This window comes from Lissotriton helveticus, chromosome 1_1 (assembly GCF_964261635.1).
Source record: "Lissotriton helveticus chromosome 1_1, aLisHel1.1, whole genome shotgun sequence".
Taxonomy (NCBI): Eukaryota; Metazoa; Chordata; class Amphibia; order Caudata; family Salamandridae; genus Lissotriton; species Lissotriton helveticus.
The window spans coordinates 1,208,807,390-1,208,816,450 of record NC_136057.1 but is presented as its reverse complement, the minus strand read 5'-3'; positions in this window follow the sequence as shown (position 1 = coordinate 1,208,816,450).

Genomic DNA, 9,061 nt, shown 5'->3' with positions numbered 1-9,061 from the left:
ATTTTCATGCAAAAAAAGTTTTTTTCCTAGCAAACACACAAAACACACCATATCTCACACTGCATGCCAGGGTTTGCCATTGGTAGTTAGGCTTTTATTTCTGTGTCGTGTGCAAAGTTCATTGCATTTTATAACTAGCAAATTTCAGCTAACTTTCAGGTTTGGGCTCGCTGAACAATAACTACCCTGTAACTGTGTTTTTCATCGAATTATTATGGGTGATTTTTGTTCTGACGGATTTTCCCTCTTGTATGCATTCTTTGCTGATCACAGCTATTGGCAGTATGCAGAGGTGGTTGTATGTAAGTTACCCTTTGGCAAGGTCCTGCTCCATGATGGCAGAACACCAGCAGTTGTTGGTCAGGCCGTGCAGCCACCTACCTGTGCACCCTACTAGTGCCTTCCTAATCTTGTCTCTTTGACAATTTTTTATTAAAATTGTGGCTTTTATGATTATCACAATTGTTAGCAAATACTTTTGAATAGAAAATGGCAGCCACATGATTGCCTTTTCATAACATCGTGAATTACATGTCGTTAAAAGCATTAGTTTTTCCTTGTTTTAATGCCATTTTCCACACCTCTAAGTGCTCCCAAGAATTCTCCTGGGGTTTTGCACTTCTTATACTTCTTATTCCCCTTGTTATAGGAAGTGATTTTGAAGGTAGTGGGAAACATGATTTGATCCACTTCGTTAGCCTTGAACTAAACATTTTGGGAATTGCATTTAAAAAACAGAAAAAGTGTACAAAAGTGTTAACCCTGTTGAAGCCATTCTGCATCTTTTTTAAATGGCAATATTTTATAGAACAGGTTTACACCAAATCACGAATAGCATGCTTTCAAAGTAAAGTTCAATTGTCGTGCCAATTTTGGAGTTCATTTTTTCAGTATCTTTTGATGTAGCTGAAAGAAACAAAATCAGACAGGAGCTAAAATGAAAAACAAATCTTTTTGTCTCCCCTTTAGAAATATTTCACCTTGATGAAACTTCATCAATATTGCCTTGCTAAAACTGAACTCGAAACACTAAGCAAGTGCCACATTTTCTGCAAATCTGTCCATATTGATAAAATATATGCTATAGATAAAACCATTGGGCATTTCCACGGTTCCTCACGGGTCTATTGATGACATCTCAGTCAGTAGTTCTGTGCCTTCTCCCTAGAGAATACACACTATTTTCCACTGATAACAGGAACATACCATCCACTTATGTAGAAAGCACTATCCATGCTCCTAACCAAGGCACATAACAACACAATATTCCCTGTCTCAAATAATCCATTCAAATAGCTTTTCTGCAAAGCTCCAGAGATACAAGTCATTTCCCTCATGCAAACAATGTTAATACACTTAACCTTTATCCTCCTTCACATAATTTACAGCTAACTTATTTTCGTAACTTAATTCAAATGTTTTCAAAGATGTTTCTGTGCCCTTCTGACCATAGTAAAGAAAGAATTCAATGTAATCAAATCCAGAGCTTTCAGCAGCTTATCTACAAATCATGATTGTTCCTTTGCTGAAGCCAGTGCACAAAGGGAGGCTTTTCTGGAGAACCACTTCCTGTTAAGTAATTTTAACATTCTGTCACATGTAAGCTACTGTGAAATAGACTGAAAAAAAGCGTATAAACACACAGTTTTATCATTCATTGTCCGTGGTGAAAATGAAAGGGCATTTGACTTCCATGTAAAATACATTCAGTAAAATGTTTACTCTTATTTGTATTTCTTCATACAGATTTATAACTATAATGCAACAATTACCAATCACTTTTCACTCCTCATTTATCGTTCATAAAGTCCATTTATTTTCACCCTTATTACCTATTGTATCATGGGATGTGCTGTACTTTTCTTGTAAAAAATCCAACACTTTTGGTTTTTGCATATGAAATGTGGATAGACTTTTTGAGCATATAGTGTTCCACTACAAAGCTCGTGTGCTTAGATAACCCTGAGTCTGCCAGCTTTGGTCTATATGAACTATGTGGCCTCTCTCGAGGGACACTAGATACATCAATTGCATTCTGTATGTCTCTTATCGATAAATACACACAAGCACACGCATATATCTATATATCTATCTACATATTACTCAGTGGCGGCCGTCATTGGTTAGTTATAGTTAGGTCTGCTTTTCCACAGACAGCAAGCTTTTTTATTGCCAATAACTTTGGTGCAGTTTGACAAATCTTCAGAAAAATTTCCAAAAAGGAGTTAATCTGCTACAGCTCCTTTCTGAAAAGTTGGGGACTGAAAAAAAAGAGCGTCCCAAAAGCAAATGTTCCCATACATTTTCCATAGACTTCTCTAGGCAGCTCTACTGCAAAAACTGCTGAATGGAATTGCACCTAATTTAGCAGGAAGCTAGATCTGGGTTTTCAGATTGTGCTTTGTGTGATTTGGTGTAAATCTGTTTAGTAGTTTTTTTTAGATATTAAGGTTTACAAATATTTGTATATCTGGACAGTTGGGTTCTAGGGACTCTTGTGTGATTTACTCAAACCCAGTTTAAAAAAAATATAGAGTACTCATTGGTCCAGGGTGCTTTTTCCCCAGGGCCAATTTGGAGTCAGAGGGAGGGGACCAAAATAATTTTCAAAAATTGTGATTTTTGGTGCAATCTCGTGCGACTCCTGCATGATTGAAGCAAAAAGAAAAAGAAAATACAGCCACCATTTTTTTAAATTAAATGTATGTGGCGTGAAAACCCACTTTAGGCAACCAGGGTATATTAATTGAGGGGAAGTGGGAAGGCAACACTCCTATCCGAGCCTTGTTAGACCCCGGGAACCACATCCCTGGGACCAAAATCATATGAAGGATGAGGGGGCAGTACGGCCCCCTCTCTGAGCCTTGAAAGACTCTCTTTAAAAATAAGGATACCATTAGAGGCCCAGGAGACCCCATCCCCCGAGGCAAAAGAAATGTTTGAAGAGAGGAACAGTACATGTCCCCCTCCCTTAAGCTTTACAGGTTATAGGGACAAAATACACTGGAGTTGGCTCACTTATTGTGTCCCATGGATCCTACACACCATTACCTATGCACTCAGCGGGACACACCCTCGACCCCCTCTTCACAACAGGAAACTCCATCACTTTCATCCACACCACCGAACTCCCGTGGACAGACCATTAATGCATCCACTTCACCTTCAGAACACCTACCATCTACAGACACCAGCACCGGATACCATGAAAAAACTGGACCGAAATCATAGACGACCAGCTCACCTCCTCACTAAGCAACTCATCCCCACCTCCACAGAAGACGACACCCCCAACACAGCTGCCCAACTCTACACAGATGGATCACCGACAGCTTCAACACTATATCCCCCTCAAGAAGAACAACAATGCACACAACAGGAAGGCCGATGGTTCACCCCCTAAATCCAAGAGTCCAGGCGCACCTGTTGCCACCTCAAGAAGACCTGGAGGTCCTCCAAATCCACAGATGCCCAGAACAACTTCAAGGCCGCCACCACCGCCCACAACCAGCTCATCAGAAACAGGAGGAAAGCGTCAAATAAATACATAATCTCCACACACACACACAACAGCAAAGATCCCCTTTGCTACTGCGGAACATCGGGTTGATCCTCTTCTCCATCTTCAAAGCTCATACAAATTTTCCAGACAGTTCCCACCAAACATGGAGGACGTCCCTGGCTTGAGCTTTGATGAAGACGCTATTGCCGAAGCATTGAGACAGGCTCCCCCACTCTTTGGGGCGGGTGGAGCTTCTTCCTCAAGCACAACTAATAATGACGATTGGACTAGCTTGACAGTATTAAAAAAGGAATGGCTAAGGATCACTGTTCATGGACTGATGATGACCGAATACCTAAGAGCAAACATCGCTCCACAGGGACTCATAGTCAACATCATGCCCAGACTCTTTTTAGAGGATGGGCAATTCAAGATCGATTGGTGCCATGTTTCATGGAAATGCACCAAGGACCTGCTTTTCCTGATAGTCAAAACTGCCAAGAGATTGGCAGATGCCTTACAGGTTAAAATCACAGCCATGGAGGTAGCTATCAGAGGTAGACTCACCAAAACACCTTTTACAACCAAATTAGCAGAAATAAATCAAGAAATTGAAGATAGTCAAGATTTTCTACTCAAGCAAAAAATGACAAAGCTTCAAAAAGAGGTGGATAGATTCGACAAAGAAAAAATCTACCCTTACCTTAAAAACGGATACTCCAACGAAAGATCAACCTACTCCTCTGACGAGAACTCAGATACTGGCAGCCGTAGGGGTTCATCTAGCAGTGACTCTAGCGGGGGTTTCCCCGCTAAGAATAACCGCAATCAACGACGTGGCAATTGGAATCAGGGCTACCAGAACGCACCACAGTTCCATGGTCCACCACAGATGTTGCCTCCTTGGCAATATCCCTTCTATCCCCAGGCACCACCACAATTCTATCCCATGAACCCTCCTTTTTTAGGCAGAGGTTGGGGCAGAGGAAGAGGGCGCAACAGAGGAGGTACGCAGAAAGGAGTACAGTGGCAGGACCAGCAAACCACGACCCCCTCAGTGGAGACAAGGAGCACGACCAGGGGAAGGAGAGTCTGATTGTTAATCTTTCCGAAAGGTCGCTCACCCCCATTGAAAGCAGGGTCCTGGAGAAGGGCCTAGGGTTTGTACCGACACCTATCCCCGATAGCTTTACGGAAATGTGTGAACTGCAACAAATGTTCAGAAAGATACGCTTACGAGCTTTTTTCCATGATAAACCAACCGCAGACAGCACTGATACTGGTTTAGGCAAACCATCTACTTTTACCCCCAACGATAGCATGGTTCCCCCTGAGGTCCTAGCCTTTGAAAAGGCTGTTCTCAAAGGTTTGGAAACCATGCCTGTAACTAGCAATTTCAACAATCTGAGTAAGATTGAAAGACAAGCAGTCCAGGATCTATCTAATGACACCTCCATCGTCATTAAACAGGCGGACAAGGGTGGGGCCACTGTGATCCAAAACAGTGGTGATTACGACACGGAGTGCAAACGTCAGTTGGCTAATACGACCCACTACAGACCTCTTAAAACAGACCCTACTAAAAGACTCGCCACATCGATCTCCAGCCTTGTCTTGGAAGGAGAAACTAACGGGTGGATCTCCAAGAACGAAGCAGAATTCTTAATAACCACCGACCCTGTGATTCCGTACTTCTACACCCTTCCCAAGATCCACAAAGGGCAGAGTCCAGTCCCTGGGAGACCTATTGTCTCGGGGATTGGCTCTCTTCTCGAACCACTGTCCAAGTTTTGTGACTCCTTTTTACAACCGGTGGTGAGAAAGATACCCTCGTTTCTCCAGGACACGAGGGATGTGCTCCGTCTAATGGACAACATTAATGGGAGGGAGGGTGTTGACCTCCTACTGACATTAGACGTCGAAGCACTGTACACCAGTATCCCCCAACAGGCTACGCTAGACGCAGTCGAGTCCACTTTACTACAGGAAGAATGGCACTCGCCCACACCTATCTCTTTCATATTGGCTTGTGCCACCATAGCCCTAACTGAGAACTTCTTTCAGTACGGTACCCAGCTTTATCACCAAGTCAGCGGGACCTCGATGGGTTCGACATTTGCTCCCAGCTTAGCATGCATCTATATGTCTACCTTCGAAGAGAACATCATCAACTCTCCTAACAATCCCTTCAAAGACAATCTGACTATGTGGCGAAGGTATATAGATGATATTTTCGTACTATGGAAAGGCAACCGTACCACGTGTGAATCTTTCTGCACATGGATCAACCTGCAGAATCCCTTCCTTAGATTTACAAGTACCATATCAGACACCACCATTCCCTTCCTTGACCTCAACATCAGTCTCGACCTTGATGGGTTGAAGACCACTCTGTATCGCAAAGGGACGGATAGGAATAGTCTCCTTCTCTATGGGAGCCATCATCCGAGAGCCTTAAGGGACAACCTGCCTTTCGGGCAGTTCTTGCGAGTACGCAGGAACTGTACTGAGAGGACTGACTTCAACCATGAAGAAAATATCCTACAACACAAACTACAGGATAGAGGGTATCCAGCACGGCTGATACATAACTCTCGCAAACGAGCCTTTAACAACCCTAGAGAGGCACTGTTGGAGTCTATTCCTAAAGAACCTGATAATGTGAACACTTGTGTGACTTGCTTCACTGGACACTCCAGCCATATCAAGAAAATTATCAATAGACATTGGCACATCCTTAACTCCAGTGATCTTGATATTCCACCACCTCGTTTTGCATTTAAACGAACGTCCAATCTTAAGGATTCTCTCATACACACACGCCCGATGAAACACAACAGCAAGAGTCAAAGCACTTTATGGGGTCAACCCCCAGTGACAGGGCACTTCCCTTGCGGTGGCTGCGTGGTTTGTCCACAAACACGACCCACCAAGGAGATCACGCTCACAGAGACTTTCAAGTGGCATTTACGCAAACACACCAATTGCAACAGTACCAGATGCATTTATCTCATCACTTGCCCCTGCAATAAACATTACCTGGGGATGACTATGAGACCAGTCAAACTCCGCATCATGGAACACAAGAGCAACATCAGGTGTCTTAAAACACATACCAGGCTCTATGAGCATTACACACAGCAAGGTCATCTGGCAGACAGCATACGATGGCTAGTCTTAGAGTCCCATCCTCACATCTCACAGCAAGCACTGTTTAAAATTGAACAAAGATGGGTACATCGCCTTCGACTTGATATTGTTGGCCTCAACGATTCTGTGCCATGGTCGGCACTGTCACGGTAATACCCATCCCTATGGCCCACATTATGAAACTCTTTCTGTGTCAATTCGCCGATACTTTTAAGCCCCACATAGCGGACTTTTTTGTTTCTACTCCTAATATGGCTGCCACTTTGGGCTTATATATCCATACCCTTGTTTGACAATATGAAACATGGTCTCCTCCAGACCTCCAATACTTTTTAGCCCTATATAGCGGACCGTTTTTTACCCCCAAGATGGCCGCCACTTTGGACGTGCATCGACTGTACCGCATCTGTTTCAGTGGTCGCAAGCCTTACACTTTGACGCATGCGTGACTTCCCGCTGAGGCCCCGCCCCATGTGGACTCGGCGAGATATGGGCTACTTATACTACACACGAACACCGGGTCGTTGACCAGCTGCTCTGTCCTGACCAGACGGTGGGGGTAGGTGATAGCGGCGCTGACCGCACGCCATCCGGGTAAGTTTGCTTCGACCCGCTCGAAACGGTCTCTGGTTAGGCCGTGGACGGTTGTGCGGATGTTTTGGGAGTGTAACCCACATGCCCATTTGCTCGACGCCTCCAATTGGACACGTGTGTGGCTTCGTTCCCGGTTGCCTCGATGGGTGTTTGGGCCGTTGTTTTGGTGCTGTCTGACTTCTGCCCCCCTTTGGGTGCGCGGGGTCGGTCTTCGCCGATTCGGGGTCCGGGCGCTCACCTTGACCCCGGGGATTACTCTAGCACACTTGACTCACTTGGGCTACTATTGGCGCCCCAGTGGTCGGTCCGGTATATTCCCTTCTCATTGGCATTTTCCTTTCTACGAGTCCTGACCCCCAGAATGCCACCATTCAATTACGGTAGGGCTCGGACTGCTACTTGACACCAACGCTCTCTCCCTCTTCTCCCAGGTTCCTGACCTACACGTGCAGGTCCCACTGGAGCAGACTGCGGGGCATCTTATGATCTCCCTTAGGGTAAGATCGGTAATGATGAGTTTCCCCCCCTTTCGTCACGTGTCCTCTGTTCCTTGGCTATTCTTTACCATTTTTAATCCCTGCATGTTAGACTATTGTTGTCTCCGTTAAGTAGGCACTTACAATTATCATTGCAGGTTTTAATTCTCAAGTTTGAGTTAAATTTTTATTTCCATTCACGAGTATGTCATTTAAGCTAGTTATGTGTGTGGCCTCGCAATATCACGAACATATAAAGCCTTCACTATGTGTTGTTGTGTATTTCCTTTAGGTCACCCGTACTCAGCAGGACTTCTTTGCCTGCTCCTTTATGACCTCATGGCATAAGGTTGTATGATCATTTATTTATTTCTTCACTGTGTAGTACGTCCCACTAAGGTCCTGATGAATTGCCCTCCGGGCATGAAACATGTTGACCATACCAGGGGGTTGTAGGTATCTTGCACAACACTACCTGTAGCAGTTATCTCCCCTCCCACCATTTTAACCAAGGGCGCCAGCCACGCCAATAAAGTTCTTTGTGGACTGACCCACCTTTTTTAATTTTCACCACACTTCTCACGACTACACCTTTTTCTTCCCCGCACACCCGCATGCACCATATGGCAGGGATTAAAGATCTCCGTTAAAGAGCCCCTTTATGGGGGCCCGCCGGACATTGCAGCGCCAGTCCAGCGAGGAGCAAACCCATATGATGAAGCATGACATCTAGCTTGCTAGGTGTGTGAGGGTTTTAGTCCCAACTAGGGTATTCCCCTCTTTGGCTTTTGTCTATCTTTCTCTATGCACGCTTCATGTTGACATACTCTAACTTTTCATCACCCCACCTGGGGAACTTTGTACATTACTTTGTGGATAATCTCCACACACACACACAACAGCAAAGAACTCTTCAACATCATCAAGGAGTTAGCCCAAACCACCAGCTAGTCGACTGACATTCCCCCCCTCACAAGACCTCTGCAACAAACTCAGCACGTTCTTCCACCACAAAATCAAGAACATCTACGACAACTTTGACGAAGACACCCAACACACGGAACCCCCCAACAGACACCCCCGTCACCCAAAAATCTACGATTGAAAGCTAGACAGCCCTCACCACCAAAAACACACTGAAGACAATGAAGTCAATCCACTCCGGGGCCCCCACGGACCCCTGACCCCACCACATCTTCAACAGAGCTGCCAACACCATTGCACCTATTATTTGCCACACCATCAACCGCTCCCTGATGAACGCCTCCTTTCCCGGGGACTGGAAATACGCCGAGATCAACCCCCTTCTGAAGAAGCTCTCGGCAGACTCCAACAAACT